The 17,425-nt window shown below is 44.5% G+C and overlaps 1 long non-coding RNA gene across 1 annotated transcript in view; it reads left to right on the forward strand.

Annotated features, from left to right (window-relative positions):
* The first annotated feature begins 9,626 nt into the window (after positions 1 to 9,626).
* LOC128346882 (uncharacterized) overlaps positions 9,627 to 17,425 on the forward strand; it is a 37,998-nt gene continuing 30,199 nt past the window's right edge. The window contains exon 1 of the long non-coding RNA XR_008317280.1: positions 9,627 to 9,743. This is a non-coding gene — a long non-coding RNA (uncharacterized LOC128346882). The remainder of the gene's footprint in view (positions 9,744 to 17,425) is intronic.

Consider the following 17,425-nt stretch of genomic DNA (forward strand, 5'->3'; position numbering starts at 1 on the left):
CTCTGTGTGCCACAAGGCTTTAAAAAATGATCTCATCCTAGGTTCTGCTTTGTGATCCAACTCAATATCATATTCCTACATAAGGCCCCCACAGCTGCTTCTGTCTATGTTCCAATTTTGTTCTGTTTTAGCCTGGAGAAAACCAGCCAACTTCCTCCATGGGACTTAATAGTCTTTTATTTAAACAGTAATCTATTTCAGATTCAGTCTCAAAAGAAACAGAGAAGTGCTTGCAACTGAATTACTCTCCAGAGCTTTCAAGGGCCTTAATGTAGGGTGCAATGACGTTGGTAATTTGGGGATTCTTTATTATCAAAGCTGCTGCTAATAAAAAGCAGTAGGGATTTGCAAGAGAGCTTCTCCTTGAAATTACTCCACTAGAAATTACACATAAAATGACGGTGAAATTTTTACTTGAAGATAATGCACTCTGCATCTCTCGTGTTGTAGCAAAATTTTGTTACATCGCAATTAGAACTCGTTCTTTGATTGATGCTAAAGTTAATGATTGAGTTAATGTTGAAGGTTGGAATAATGTTTATTGTTAGTGTTGTTGTTTTGTTTTGACCATTGGCCGTAAATAAAGTATCTATCATATAAAATGACTGCTAGCAATAGTCTACAAGAGTTCTCTCTCTCTCTCTCTCTCTCTCTCTCTCTCACACACACACACACACTACATGAATAGTCTACAAGAGGTTATGGGGGGAGGAGAAAACAACGAGAAACTTGGGAAGATGGAAGAGTTCAGGAAGGAATAGGTTGGATGGATCCTAAGAATAATATCTTCTGCAAATTGAAGAAGTCAGAAGGCCCTTAGCATCAGTTTTTTTAGGGACTTGGGCAAGGGGGTGGGGGTGGGGCTGCAGAGGGAAGAAGATTCAGCAAAGATAACATGTTCTGGCCTTACATGAACACAACTTCTTCTATTTATGGAAGAAATGGTTAGGATCCAACCCAATGAATTATGTAAACCAACCATACTATGAATTTGGAAACAAAAGCTCAACATGATTAGCTAGCTGTCTCAAAAGAAAAATGGCATGTCATAAAATTTCAGTGACTACGGATAATAGCCGAAAATAATTTTCTCACAACAGAGATACTTATGAGAAATGTGCTGAATTTTATCAACATTTATATGCTTTGGATTAACCAGGCTTAACTCGATTCATATATATCTCGATAATGTTGACATCCAAAAGTTATTTTCCCAGTACAGGCAAACCCTGGAAAAGAAGGTGACTGAGAAGGAAGTTAAAGCTGACATAATGAAATTAACAATGATAAGACATTGGTTTTAGATGCCTATTCTGGTGGATTTTATAAGCAGTTTGGAGACCTTATTATTTCACACTTGGTGTCACTAGTCAATAACATTTTAGAAAAGTGGATGATCCTAAACATGAGGCAGGGTTTGCACTCCTAGAACCAATTGTGCAGGATTGAATAAACAAACTGACTCTTAGATGCACAGTGCCTGTATCTTAGCCCAGTGGAGATGCATAAAAGCCACTTTGAATGTTATCCCAGAAGCCCCACAAGCCCCACAAAAACAAGCACCAAAGAGCAACTCTTTTTCACATTCCTTCTTTGCATTTCCATTAATGTCTGATGCCTGCTGGGTTTGTTGTTGTTGTTGTTGTTGTTGTTGTTGTTGTTGTTTTGGGGAGGGTCAGCTGTGATCTCATTTTACTCTCATTTTTGCCTGTTCTCTATGGTGAAAATCCCACCATATTTCACAAAGAGGAACTGATGGTTTTAGAGTAAACCCACTTCTCATTCTGTACATCTTATAACTTGTATAACATTTATTTTGTCTTATATAGATTCATGCCAAAAATACCCCCACAAAACAGGTTTATGAAGGCATTGATAGATATAGAGATAGAGATAGAGATAGAGATAGAGATAGAGATAGAGATAGAGATGTGTGTCTTTTTCTTCAAACCATATTGAGTTGTATCCAAAGCTTTTGCTCCGTGGACAGAGGAAGTCTCCATTCAAACAATATCATGATATACTGTGTAATGTTATCGTATATATTGCAGTTGGGCCCAGTGCAACCACCTGAGTGTCAATTCATTCCCAACTCTGGCCATCATGTATACAGCCCTCCACAATGAGTAACCACCTCACACATTAGATTAGACGCAGAGCAGAAGGGAGGGGCAGGCTCCTCCCCCAATCCTGGTAAGATGTCTGAACTTGACCTTTTGTCCTGTCCTGACATCAGAAAGAGGTAAGGTGTTTGGGGTTGCAGCACCCTGGGTAGCTCCCAGTGACCAACTTGCTCTGATAAGGGCCAGAGTTGGAATGAGGTCTTAAATAACTCCAGGCTCAGGCTGCCCATCCCATACCTCTGAGCCATTTTGGAAGGGTGGTATAAAAATCAAATAAATAAATACCTCCTCTCTGCCTGGAAAGGAAAGAGATTTAAAGGGGTAGTCCTCTGGCCTGGGGCCTCTACTGCTTATCTTCCATTCCGTCAAGATCCTCCTGTGTCATCGCTGGCACAGTGCAGGCTTGGGGGAGCATGAGATATGAGGTGTGGAATAGGCCAGTTTATTGGGGAGCTCAGAGTCAGACACCACGAGAGTATTCTCACGATCACTGGAAAGTGGGCTACGGGAATTTAGCCCACTTACCAGTCATCGTGAGAACCAGTGGGCTCGCAGTCAAGCCCGTTGGTTCCCTGGTAGCTAGCCCACCAAAGTAGTCCTCCCCTTAGCCCAGGTTAGTGGGAGCAAACACTCCGCTACCCCCGGCTTCCTGAATGTATATTGCAACACCGTGGCTCCATGCTGCGTCGGCATGTGAGGAGACCTCCGTCCAGGCTTGGGGGTCTGTCCAGCATGCCCCATGTGCTTGCGCAGGACATCCTGGAACTTCTGGGGTCCACGCGTCCCCGATCCCTGCAGCCCCCTCCGGCTCTGACGGAGCCGGCAGTCATGTGGGTGGCCAATCCAGCCTCTTGGTCTGCTGCCTTGATCATCTGCGGTGAGAGCGGGCTAAGCCCACACTCCACACAGAACCCCCTCCGGCAGGTCTCATTGATCATGAGACTCGCCTCCATTTGTGTCAGTTCTGGGGTCTTTGGTTCCGGAGTCTCCCAATTGGCAGGCTCCCAGTCCCAAGTGTTAGGACTTGGGACTGGGTCTGAGGCTGGCTCTTCCATCCCAGCTGCACACACACCCTCCTCCAGGGTGACTCTGCACTCCTGCTCAGGGCTGAGATCATGACACCTATGCTATTTGGAGTCCTTGAAAACAAAATCGTAGATGCATGTAATAGACACTAATAAATGGAAATGCATCCAACATCTCAATTTGGACACCATGAAGATTTATAAACCTAAGACATGCTGTGCATGCTTACAGGTATCTATCTCTACACATGTACATGTGTGTTGAACATGATGTCTGAGCTCTACTCACAGAGAAAATTAATCTCAAATTGAACATTCCCAAATGGTACACTTACAGCCATCACCTGCTATTCAGCCACCCTCACTTGTTCTCAGGAGAGTCGATCTGTTGCTCTCCAAGTCCATGACCTCACTAAAGCTGAAGACAATTAGTTACTTTGTGTTTTAAAACCATACAGAATGTCAAGTGTTTACTGAGTTTGTGGGTGGTTTCCCCCCTTTTTTTCTTTTTGCTGCCATATGAAATAAGGTGTCAGATTTGTTTCTGAGGATGTGCAGGGTCATACCTGTCAATGAACTTGTTTAAAGAGCCACTTGTCAGTTACTTGTCAGTGAACCCATTCAGAGAAAATTATATTCTCTCTTAACCCCATGGGTCCACATCACGTGCGAAGCCACCTTCAGTCTGTAAATGGGAAAACGAATACAGAGAAGCGGGGGGGGGATATTTTTTCTTTCTCCCTTTCAGCACTTGGAGCTGACATGATATTGCTTACAGTTTGATTAGCAGTGTCTCCTTTAAGTTGAGTTGCCCAGTCACTGGGATTCAGAGTGGCAGGTTTTAAAATATTAAATTCAAGCAGCTAGCAGAAAGTCCTATTAGACTGTGCAATTGCATTTTGCAGCATTGGCCACCTGCTGTTTAACAGCAGAAGTTTTCATGCCATGGCTAGCACCGTAAAATGTGCTTGAAGAAAGAAATGGAAGCATGGTCCCCCCACCCCCCCAAATATAGAAGCAACTTGCATTCCTTTGGCCAAATGATTCAGAAGCCAAGAATTCAATTTCAAAGGACTGCACTTTGCTGGCTGAAGTTTGTTTTGAAGAAAGGCGCTTTGACAAATGGATGTTTAAACCCCTCTGACCACCCAATAAAAGTTAAAGAAAATGAATGTAGCCACTTTCTAAGTAAATGGTTTACTAGGCAAGGCATGACAGCATTGTAATGCAGAGGATGGCCATTTTATTTTTCTTACCACATAAAACAATGAAAATAGATGAACACATAAAAACACTTTTAAGGGGGAAAAAACGCAGGCTCTCATAAGTTCGAATACTTGGAATATATTCCATGGGTAATCATCTTTAGCAACTGGAGTACAGCAGGTTTTACAATACCGTACAAGGTATTTCAGAAGAACAGTCTATTTTGTGCTATGTAGCAACACACTTTTGTGTGCGCAGAACCCTTACATTCTCTAGTCAGTCTTACATATTTCTCCATAGACGATGTGGGACAAATCTATATGACAAACGTAAATGATGCTGAAACTACTTGTAAACGGGTATAACTGCCATAGTTTCCCCCCACCTCAAGAAATCTGGAAATTGTTGTTTTGTAAAGAGGCTAGAAATTTTTTTTTTTTTTAAAATGCTCCTAGTCCACCAACAGAACTATAATTCCCAGAGTTCCTTGACTGGGAGTCTTGACAGTTAAACAGCTTTGAATCAAGCTTATATGCAGGATATGCCCCTCTGTTAGGATAACAAAGGGCCAAACTGACATTATGGGACACACAACTGCTACCTAAAAGGACGGCTGCTCATCTTGTTGCCCCTTCTGTGATGTCAAATACCTTTGGTAGTGATGTCGTGATAGTCTGCATTTTCTCATCTCGACATCACCAGCTACTAATGATGGTGGGTAGAGAAAGAGTCATTTGTGTACAGAAGAATAAAGCCAGAACATGTGATCTTGTTCCCCTGTCCACATTCAGTAAACCAAAGGTTTCCAAACCTGGGTCCCAAGATATTGTTGGCAACAATTCCCAGAATTGCCAATGGTCATTGTGGCTGGGAATGATAGGAGTCAGATGTGTAGCCACCATTGGGCTGTGTGGGGTGGGGGACAAATGGTCCTGGGAGCCTGGAGGCTGCTAGGCCCCCCCTTGCCCCCCTGTGTGCCCCTTCACTGCCACCTCCAATAAGGCTGAAGCCACACACCACCACTGGGCATGCTACCTGGGCTGGCCACGCCCCTTCCACCTGTGTTAGCATTGCTGATACAGGTGGAAGGAGCATGTCTGGCGCAGGAAGCAGTGTACACACATGGCTGGTGCAGTGCCCTGCCTCAAATCCTGCCCCATGGTGACTGCTAACCTTCCTATGCCCCTGATGGGATTTATAGTCCAACAACTTGTGGGGACTCAAAGATGGATTGTAGGATTCCTATCTTTTGCTCCCAGAGTGGGGTAATCCAATAGATCTGAGCCCCCATCTGCACAAAAGCAGATAAACTGAAATGTAGTGATCATGGTGGGGAGTAATGTATTTGAATACCCTCCCCCAATCATCACAGAGGCATGTCAAGGAGAAGCTTTAGCTAGAACCCTTCTCTCTGGCATCATGTAAGCTATATAAACATTCATAGATGCATATATGAACTAGACCTTACAAACTGTGAAAAAAGGTCTCTTCATATTTCTGCATCTAGACAGGCACTGTGTTTAGAAATTCTAATAACAACTGTATCAGACATGCATGTATGCACTTCACTTGATTGCTCCACATTTGAAGACTGAGACTGCAGTTCTAAATACTCTTAGACAAATAAGCAGTAAATTCTATGGAATCAATGGGACTTGCATCCAGTGAGGGAGGGAATGGAAAATAGATGCACCCAGCCAGCAAAGGCCAGATGGGAAATGAGGAAGGGGAGGGGCCGGGGGGCCGGGTCAGGCAGCTCCCAGGAGCTGGGCAGCCTGGGTTCTTTAAACGTGTCTGCCTTACTATAGCTCTGCCCCTGGTCCTAGTACAGATGAAGGGACTAAGAGTGGCTATCCAAAGACAGCTTTGGGAGTTCATGGTTGAGGGGAGACTTAACATAAGAACAGCCCTGCTGGATCAGGCTCAAGGCCCATCTAGTCCAGCATCCTGTTTCACACAGTGGCCCACCAGATGCCGCTGGAAGCCACAGGCAGGAGTTGAGGGCGTGCCCTCTCTCCTGCCATTGCTCCCCTGCAACTGGTACTCAGAGGCACACCCTTGAGGCTGGAGGTGGCCCACAGCCCTCTGACTAGTAGCCATTGATAGACCTCTCCTCCATGAAGTCATCCAAACCCCTCTTAAAGCCATCCAGGTTGTTGGCCGTCACCACATCCTGTGGCAGAGTTTTCCACAAGTGGATCACGCGTTGTGTGAAAAAGTACTTCCGTTTGTTGGTCCTAGACCTCCTGGCAATCAATTTCATGGAGTGACCCCTGGTTCTAGTGTTGTGTGAGAGAGAAAAGAATCTCTCTCTCTCCACTTTCTCCACGCCATGCATGATTTTATAGACCTCTATCATGTCTCCCCGCAGTCGTCTTTTTTCTAAACTAAAAAGCCTCAGGTGTTGTAGTCTTGCCTCGTAAGAAAGGTGCTCTAGGCCCCAGATCATCTTGGTTGCCCTCTTCTGTACCTTCTCCAGTTCAACAATGTCCTTTTTAAGATGTGGTGACCAGAATTGTACGCAGTACTCCAAGTGTGGTCGCACCATAGTTTTGTATAAGGGCATTATAATGTTAGCCGTTTTATTTTCAATCCCCTTCCTAATGATCCCTAGCATGGAATTTGCCTTTTTCACAGCTGCCACACATTGAATAGACACTTTCAATGAGCTGTCAACCACAACCCCAAGATCCCTTTCCTGGTCCATCACCGACAGCTCAGATCCCATCAGCATATACTTGAAGTTGGGGTTTTTCGTCCCAATGTGCATCACTTTACACTTGCTAACATTGAACTGCATTTGCCATTTTGTCGCCCACTCCCCCAGTTTGGAGAGATCCTTTTGGAGCTGCTCACAATCCATTTTGGATTTCACTACCCAACAGAGTTTGGTATCATCTGCAAATTTGGCCACATCGCTGCTTACTCCTGCTTCTAGATCATTTATTAATAAATTAAAAAGCACCGGTCCCAGTACAGATCCCTGGGGGACCCCACTTCTTACTTCACTCCATTGTGAAAACTCTCCATTTATACCTACCCTCTGTTTTCTGTCTTTCAACCAGTTAGCAATCCACACATGTACTTGTCCCTTTATTCCATGACAGCTAAGTTTCCTCAGGAGTCTTTGATGAGGAACTTTGTCAAAATCTTTTTGGAAGTCCAAGTATACTATGTCAACTGGATCACCTTTATCCACATACTTGTTGACACTCTCAAAGAAGTCCAAAAGGTTGGTGAGGCAAGATTTACCTTTGACTTCAGGCAGGAAGCTTATAGCTCATACTGGCTAAACCAGTTTTTGCCAGTTTTTGCAACTGAAGGGTATTTTTAAAAACATGGCTATTGAGACTTATAAATATTACAGAAATACTGTTAACTATAAGCTTGCAACATTCAGTATTTATACATCATGTTTTGTAACTTCCAACAGCATCTGTAATTCAGAATGTTGCAGTGGTGGCAGGGGGTGGTGAGAATATAAATTAGACTTTTTGCAAGCACATTTTCTTGGGTATTTCTCCTCCTCAGCTTCATTTTTCTCCTAGCATGAATAAATAAATACACATGAACATGTAGAAATGCACATGGGCTCATGAATGATTGTGGATCATCAGTCTGAATGCAATCAAATTCTCATCACCAGGTACATAGCAAGGTTGGAATGGGCCTGGGATAAAAGGCTAGCCCCCTGCTCCCCGCCTTCTTTGTCAGAGAGGCATGAGGGGGAGAACCAAGAGCAAGCTGTCACCCAGCTGGTGTGGGCCCCGCTCCCTCAAGGGCTCAAAGACATTTGTCCCCTGTTGTTCAATTGTAACTACACCTCTGCTCATCACATATAATTGCTCAAAAGAAAACTCATGCTCACTTCTGTCGTGAACTGCAAATTTGTCGAATCATGAGCAATCATTAGATCAGAATTCTCAGGTCTTGAATGCTATTGAGAGCTTTAGCTGACAGCTCCTCAAAGTCTTCATCTCTGACCTGAGAACTGGACCCATGATGATAAGGTTGGCCTCTAGAACTAGCTAAGTTCCAGAACTTCCACGGAATCATAGCATGTCATTATACCTTTAAGCATGCCTCCAAAGGGCTGTCTTTCGGCTAGAAGGGGGCCCTTGGCAAAGTGGCCTCTGTGGGCCCCCTCCTACCTGGATGGGCTTCCCTACAGTTTGTGGTAGAGTTTATCCAGGTGCTCTCCCATTCGCAGATAGAAGCTCCTTCCAGACACAACCGTGTTATCAGAAAGGCCTCTGGGAGAAAGCTCCCATTTTCAGTTAGGAAAGGATGGGCTGGGGGAGAAATTCTGACTCCATTTAATTTGCAGAATTTTTGCCTGTTTTGGGAGGGTCTGATAGAGGGAGAAACCTTTTGAGGGATTCCAACATGGAGGAGACACTTTTGGGGAACTCCAGAATGTTTCTTCTCAACTCTGAACATGGAAAGAGCAGCTTTCCTGAGGAAGGAAATGGAAGTGCATAGAAGCTGGGACCATACAGTATTTTTTAAGCAGAATCTTGTGGACACCAGCTATAGTGTTCAGTGCCAGCTATTTTTGTCCATTGCAATACTGCTAGCAGAAGTCACAGAGTCAAGTGCAAGCTTTATTGGCTATGCAGCTTCATTTCCTGGTGCATTCTAGGAAGGAAATTGTTGGCTAGGCGGCAAAGCCAGCCCCAGCATCACTGAAGCAAGCTATTATTAGACCACTTATAATGAAACTCAGTCTGGACCCAGAGGATGTAAACAACTACAGGCCTGTGGCCAGTATTCCCTTCCTGGGCAAGGTGCTTGAGTGTGTAGTGGCTGACCACCTCCAGACACTCTTGGAAGAAACGGACTATCAAGATCCATTTCAATCAGGCTTCAGGCCCAACTTTGGAACAGAAATTACTTTGGTCAACCTGTGGGATGACCTATGCCAAGCGAGAGATGGGGAGTGCAACCCTGTTAATTCTCTTGGATCTCTCAGCAGCTTTTGATACAATTTACCATGGTATCCTTTTGGATAGGCTGGCCAAGTTGGGTGTAGGAGGCATTGCTTGAAGGTGATTCCATTCCTACCTTGAGGCTCGTTCCCAAAAGGTGGTGCTGGGGGCTACTGCTCAACCCCTTGGCAGTTATGCTATGGGGTTCTGCAAGGTTCCATTCTTTCCCTATGCTGTTTAGCATCTGTATGAAACGACTGGGTTAGGTCATCTGGAGATTTGGCTTGAGGTGGTCATTAATATGCAGATGAGATGACACTCAGTTGTATTTCTCTTTTTCATCAGATGCAGGTGAAGCAGTGACTGTCCTAAATCAGTGATTGGATGCAGTAATGGGCTGGATGAGGGTGAATAAGCTGAGACTCAATCCAGACAAGACACTCAATCCAGACAAGACAGAAGTACGGTTGGTCAGTGGTTCCTCTGCCTGGGTTAATGATGTTCAGCCAGTTCTAGATGGGGTTGCACTCCCCCTGAAAGACCAGGTTTGCAATTTGGGAGTGCCAGTGCTCATTGATCCAGCACTGCCACTAGAGGCTCAAGTGGCCTCTGTGAGTTGGAGCACCTTTTATCAGCTTTGGCTGCTACGCCAACTGCAACCTTTCCTGGACAGAGAAAGCTTAGCCACAGTTACTCATGCTTTGGTAACCTCTTGCTTAGATTACTGCAGTACATTGTACGTGGGGCTGCCTTTGAAAATGGTCCGGAAACTGCAGCTGGTAAAAAATAGGTCTGTAAGATTATTAACAGACTGGATGTTTTGATCATATTACACCAGTGCTTTGTCAGCTGCACTGGCTCCCAGTCCATTTCTGGGCCCAATTCAAAGTGCTGGTTTTAACCTTGAAAGCCCTAAATGGCTTGGGACCTTGTTACCTTGGCACCTTGCCCCATATGTCCCTACTGGAACCTTAAGATCTTCTTTGGAGACCCTCTTCCAGGTGACCCTGCCAAACCAGGTGTGGTGAGTCGCTACTAAGGAGAGGGCCTTGTCGGTGGTTGCACCCTATTTTATAGAATAGCCTCCCCTGTTTTATAGAATAGCATGAGGTTCACCTGGATTCATCACTTTGTTCTTTTAGATGCCAGGTAAAGACCTTTTTGTTCACCCACGCAGCCCTGGATTAACCATAAGGCAAAACAAGCACGTGCTTAGGGCATCAAGGGAAGCGGGGGCCGAACAGAGTATTCTCCCTAGCTATTATACTCTTTCACTGAACATAAGAACAGCCCTGCTGGATCAGGCCCAAGGCCCATCTAGTCCAGCATCCTGTTTCATGCTGTGGCCCACCAGATGCCGCTGGAAGCCTACAGGCAGGAGTTGAGGGCATGCCCTCACTCCTGCTGTTACTCCCCTGCAACTGAAACTCAGAGGCATCCTCCCTTTGAGGCTGGAGGTGGCTACAGCCCTCCAACTAGTAGCCAATGATAGACCTCTCCTCCATGAAGTTATCCAAACCCCTCTTAAAGCCATCCAGGTTGTTGGCTGTCACCACATCTTGTGACAGAGAATTCCACAAGTTGATTATGCATTGTGTGAAAAAGTACTTCCATTTGTTGGTCCTGGACTTCCCGGCAATCAATTTCATGGGACAACCCCTGGTTTTAGTGTTATGTGAGAAGGAGAAGAATTTCTCTCTCTCACTTTCTCCACACCATGCATGATTTTATAGACCTCTATCATGTCTCCCCGCAGTCACCTTTTTTCTAAACTAAAAAGCCCCAGGTGTTGTAGTCTTGCCTCATAAGAAAGGTTCTCCAGACACCTGATCATCTTGGTTGCCCTCTTCTGCACCTTTTCTGGTTCGACAATGTCTTTTTTTAGATGTGGTGAATTGTACGCAGTACTCCAGGTGTGGCCGCACCATAGTTTTGTATAAAGGCATTATAATATTAGCAGTTTTATTTTCAATCCCCTTCCTAATGATCCCTAGCATGGAATTGGCCTTTTTCACAGCTGCCGCACAATGAGTTGATTGAGAACACATTGACTTACAATTTCAACGAGCTGTCCACCATGACTCCAAGATCCCCCTCCTGGTCAGTCAGCAACAGCTCAGATCCCATCAACATATACTTGAAGTTGAGGGTTTTTTTGTCCCAATGTGCATCACTTTACACTTGTCAACACTGAACTGCATCTGCCATTTTGTCGTCCACTCCCCCAGCTTTGAGAGATCCTTTTGGAGCTCCTCACAATCAGTTTTGGATTTCACTACCCAACAGAGTTTGGTATCATCTGCAAATTTGGCCACCTCACTGCTTACCCCTACTTCTAGATCATTTGTGAATAAACTTAAAATCACTGGACCCAGTACAGATCCCTGGGGGACCCTACTTCTTACTTCTCTCCATTGTGAAAAGTCTCCATTTATCCCTACCCTCTGTTTCCTGTCTTCCACCCAGTTTGCAATCCACACATGTACTTGTCCCCTTATCCCATGACTGCTAAGTTTTCTCAGGAGTCTTTGATGAGGAAATTTGTCGAAATCTTTTTTGAAGTCCAGGTATACTATGTTAATTGGATCACCTTGATCCACACACTTGTTGACACTCTCAAAGAACTCCAAAAGGTTTGTGAGGCAAGATTTACCTTTGCAGAAGCCATGCTGGTTCTCCCCCACCAGGGCCTGTTCTTCTATGTGCTTTACAATTTTATCCTTGAGGATGCTTTCCATCAATTTGCCTGGAATGGAGGTTAAGCTAACAGGCCTGTAATTTCCTGGATCACCCCTGGATCCCTTTTTGAAAATTGGGTTACATTTGCTACTTTTCAGTCCTCCAGTACAGAGCCTGATTGCAGGGATAAGTTATATATTTTAGCAAGGAGGTCCGCAATTTCACATTTGAGTTTTTTGAGGACTCTTGGATGGATGCCATCTGGCCCTGGCAATTAGTTAGTTTTCAGTTTTTCCAGACAGTTTAGAACATCTTTTCTTGTCACTTCTATCTGACTAAATTCTTTAGCCTCCATCCCCGAAAAGCCTGGTTCAGGAACAGGTATATGCTCTGTATCCTCTGCCGTGAAGATTGACACAAAGAACTCATTTCACTTCTCTGCAACCTCCATATCCTCCTTAATAATCCCTTTTACTCCCTCATTGTCTAATGGTCCAACAGCCTCCCTGGCAGGCTTCCTGTTTCTGATGTATTTAGTTTTTATTACTCCCCTTGATACTTTTGCTACCTTGCATTTCACTGCCACACTCAACTTTAGTCAATTTTTTCTAATTGTTTTTATCTGCCCTGTTCGACTTTACTCTGCATTGTTAAAAAAAACATTTTCTTTGGCTCAGTTTGCCACTAAAGTTTCAAAAACTACTAAACTATGTATCTGAAGTAAAAAGTCATTGATTTGCGAAAGATTACTGTAAAGAGCAGTACAAAATATTGATAAAACTTCACGTAAAAGAAGGTCGTATGTTATGATGTCTTGAAGATGAAATATTTTTCTCAATCATTCCTTCTGTTGCGGCTATTTATAAGAAATTATAGGCAATGGAACTGTTTTGTTTTACCTTAAAAAATCAAGAAGAAAACTTTCAAAAATTTAAATAAATGTTACGGTATAAGTAAATAATTTGCTTAATGTCTTGTCAGTTAAGCAATGGAGGGGGCCGAGGGGGGCAGCACTGTTGGGCTGTGCTTAGGGCATCAGTTGCCCTTAATCCGCCCCTGCACCCAGGCCTTTTAAATTCTGGTCTTCAGATTTGATCTGATTTTTAACTAATTTTAAAATAAGTTTTTAAGCTGCTTTGTATTGTTTTTTATGTTTCCTTTTCACCTTTTTTGTCTGTTATGATTTAATATGTGTTTTTATTGTATGTTTTAATCCTCTCTTGTGAGCTGCCCAGAGAACAATTCGTTATGGGGTGGCTAACAAATAAAGTGTATTTATTATTATCATCATCATTATCCTTATCATCACTCTCATTATTGTTTAATGCTCTGACTGCTGCTCACACCATGGCTAATGGAAAATACAGATAAGGAGCCTCTGCCCATGACATGTGCTGCTTGTGTCATCTGGGGCACCAGGAGCCCTTCGGTCTGGGCTGCTCCAGAACTGTGGAGCCTGACCTTTCTACCCAGCTCGTTGAGTAGAGACGTGTGCTGTCACCCCCGATAGCTGAGCTTCCCACCAGCCTGCCACCATTTTAGGCAGTGAGCTGTGGTGGGAGGTGTGGCTGTGCAGAGTGCAGCAGCTGCAGTCCTGAGAGCAGCCACTTGGCAGCTCACGCGGTGCATTTTGGGATGTGGAAGGACTTCCTTCTCCCGATCCCAATTTGGGACTCTGTCCCCATGCCAATCGTGTGGGCGTGTGGCACAGTGGAATCTGAGGGAGCCGCACGTGTGGGGGGAAGGCAGATAAGCTCCCCCCCCCGCCCTCCCCAGCCCTGCAGCTAATGTCTTGTGGACCACCTTAAGGATGTGCAGCCCTTGAAAGCAATGACAGAGTGGCTGCAAGAATCATTCTGTTGCCAATACTACTTGAAGGCTGTGAGCACAGGTGGTATGGGGCCTTCCCGAAGGACTGGGCTCCTTGTCAGCTGCCTGGGCCCGGCATCAGAGAGTTCATATGGATGACCAAACTACTCTATGCCTTTTTATCATCTCAACAAGTGGTACAGACAATTTTGCTACATAGGTGCCAATGTGTGGTAAAATGCATACTAAAATCATAATCTGTATCCACCCTAATTCTGATCATTTGCATCTTTCCCTTCTCACTATGGAATAATTATACATGTACTTCAAATATTCTGAATGACAATCATCACCTTTAACGAGGTACCCAAACCTTCTCCAGCTAACCTTTCCTCAAGGACATTAATACCATCAAAGGAAACTTCAGTGGCTGCTATTATATTCTCACTTTCCATAAGAGGTTTTAAAGTTCTCATGATTGCCCTCTGAAGGCTGTCAGGCACTGTCAAATCTTATAGTACTTTCGCCCTTCTCTGTCAAAATGAGAAATATGGTTGCCGTGTCTTCTTCCAGAAGGCCAATTTCTCTTTCTAAATAAAACCTTGCCATGTGTTACATTCCCAATCACTTCGGCTGCAATGTTAGCAGAAGATGTTGCTATAAGTGCCTAACCTCTGGCCTGGTTACTATATTGGGGGGGATGAAGATATCAGCCGACAGACAATCAAATTTGCTAGTGCAGGTGACATGTCTGTCAGATATTTTTTAAATTAAAAAAAACACCACTTGTACACACACATGCGCACACACACACACACACACACACACACACACACACACACACACCCCTTAGGTTTTAATAGCAGGGATGTGCATGAAATGGATTTTGCATTTTGTTTTGAGCTCAAAACAAAATGCAGATGACTGCCACGTTTCATCAAAACAGCAGTCAAACCAGCTGTGTCAACAAAACAAAACTCAAAATGTTTTGTGTGTTTCAGCCATAGGGAACAATGGGGAAACTTGGAACACTCCATTGTTCCCCATGGGTAGTTCCTAGGGACACCAAATTAGGTTGTGTGGTAGGGCATGAGGGGTGCTACCTACCAACAGACCCAAAAAAGAAATGGGCAAGCAGGCATTTTGTAACACTTCCATAGGATCCTATGGGGGTTTGAGGGCAAAATTTTTAAATTTTTAACAAGTTAAAAATTTGTTAAAAATTGCCAGCTGCCTATTTCTTTTGTGGGTTGGGTGGTAGGTAGCATGCATCGTGCCCTACCCACACAACTCCACCTAGGAGCTACTCATGCGGAACAGTGGGGTGTTCCGGTTTCCCTATTGTTCTCTATGGCTGGAACAATGCATTCACAGCTGCACACAAGTTTTGCATTGCAATTTGGAACAAATTTTGCAACCCTGCCTTGAAAAACACTGCAGAAGCACACAATAAAAGGGAATCTGCCCCTCCAAGCACAGAACACACATTTCTAAAATGGTCCAAAAATGGCCGAAAAAGAATCAATGACGCAGAATCCACTACCAGCCACAGTGCCTGCGCTCCAGCAACATCATTGGCACAATTTGCTCTCTTACACACAATTATGACTCCTTATATTACTTCCTAGCAATGCAACAGCTGCCATAGCAGCACTCTTAACAGCAAGCATAGGCATTAAGGCTATGCACACAAGCAGCAAAACCCAGGCTACCTGGGTTTGGCTGCCTGTGTGCACTGCCGGGATTGAAACTGATCCAAGCGCTGCCCTCAGAGGTAGCCCAATTTCCATCCCCTGGCACCAGGGTTGTGTGTATGCTCAGGCTGCATGGGCGCTCTAGGCACCCAATCTCTGTGTATGTACATAGCCTGAGCTTACACAGAGATGGGTGCCTAGAGTACCTGTCTCATGGGGGAACCCCCCAATGCATTCTGCTTATCATTGTGCTTTGTCACACATTGTGCCAGCCTCCGGAGATCCATGCTGCTTGGAGCAGCATGGCCATCTGGGAGTGTGAGCTGTGCTCCCAGGAACAAGTGCTGGTTTGTCTGGGGGGAAGGTGAGTTGGTCACTACCACTCCCCCACACCCTTGCACCTTCCCGCAGGGTTGTGTAAATAGCACTATAGGCTCAACTAGAGAAATTTCAGTCACATTTTGACTGAGTACACTTTTCAATGCAGATTGCAGAGCAGAGCAGTGAGTGAAGCACAAGTTAGTCTCAAGACCAGACATTTATTTATTTATTTATATTTTACTTATTTGACACATTTGTATACCGCCCAAAATGCAAGTCTCTGAGTGGTTTACAACAGAACAATAAAAACAACAAATAAAAAGGTCAAAACATTACAACTATTTAAAATTTAAAACATTAAAACTATTAAAAAATACAGTTAAAACAATGAGGCGATTCTCACGACCACCAAAAAGCGGGCTAAAGGAGCCTAGCATGCTTTTTGGCAGTCGTTTGCTGCAACGGGAGCTGTGTGGCTCCTGGCAGCAAACTCCACTAATTCCCCCTCCCCTTAGCCTAGGTTAGCAGAGTGAGCGCCCCACTAACCCGGGTTTTTTGGTCATTTGTTGCCATGGCATGGCTCCACACTGTGGCAACACATGGGGAGACCCTCGGCCGTGAGACTGCAAGCAGCTTCCCAGGCTTGGGGATCTCTCCAGGATGCCCCATGTGCTCACGTGGGGCATCCTGGAACTTCCGGGGGCCATGTGGCCCCCCGATCCCTGCAGCCCCCACTGGCTTTGTAACTGAGCCAGCAGTCATGTGGGCAGCCGATCCAACCACCCAGGGCTTCCTGCCTGCTTGTCTGTGGGGAGAGGAGGCTAAGTCCGCTCTCCCCGCAACCCCCCTAGAGGCGAGTCTCACTGATCGTGAGACTCGCCTCAATATCTAATTAAAAGCCTGGGTGAACAAATGATTCTTGACTGCCTTTTAAAAAGTTGTAAGAGTTATGGAGTATTATGGAGCTCATAACAGCAATCACCAAAAAACATTACACATACAGAGCTGCCACTGTGCATTTATCGCCACAACACTATCTCACAAAAAAAGGAAAAAAGAAACCACAGCTCCAGGAAGGAAGGCACCCAATTTCCACCTCTGTCAATCTGAGATCCAGCAAAACCAGATAATTATAGCAGCAATAGCACAGCATATTATACTCAGTGCTGAGAAAACCACAAAATCAAACTTTCCTTGATTCATTCCTCCTCTCCTGTTGTATTCTCCTCAAGAAAGTTACACTATAAGGGCTCTCTCTGACTCCCAGTCCCTTTGAAAACATTTTGAAACTCTATGCATTTTTTGTTCCTCTTCCCTCCACCCCCAGCCAATGGGGGCACAGTTGCTCATGACAACACTAGATTTGTATGAGATTACAAGCCAGTCGTAAGCCAGTGCCAGGAAACCAATCAGCAAGGGAGAAAAAGGCCTCCAAAATGGCACTCAAAAAGTTGAAACATTTTGAATCAAAATGGGGTTGTTTTGTTCTGAGCTCGAAATGGGCTCTTTATTTAAAGGGTGGTTTTTTCATGCTCAAAAAAATCTCAAAATGGCCCATTTTGAGTTGAAACATTTAAACGTCAGAACATTTTGCACATCTCTATTTAATAGCACATCCAATGCAGCAACAGTCTGTCATT

Source organism: Hemicordylus capensis, chromosome 1 (genome assembly GCF_027244095.1).
Source record: "Hemicordylus capensis ecotype Gifberg chromosome 1, rHemCap1.1.pri, whole genome shotgun sequence".
In the NCBI taxonomy this organism is placed as follows: Eukaryota; Metazoa; Chordata; class Lepidosauria; order Squamata; family Cordylidae; genus Hemicordylus; species Hemicordylus capensis.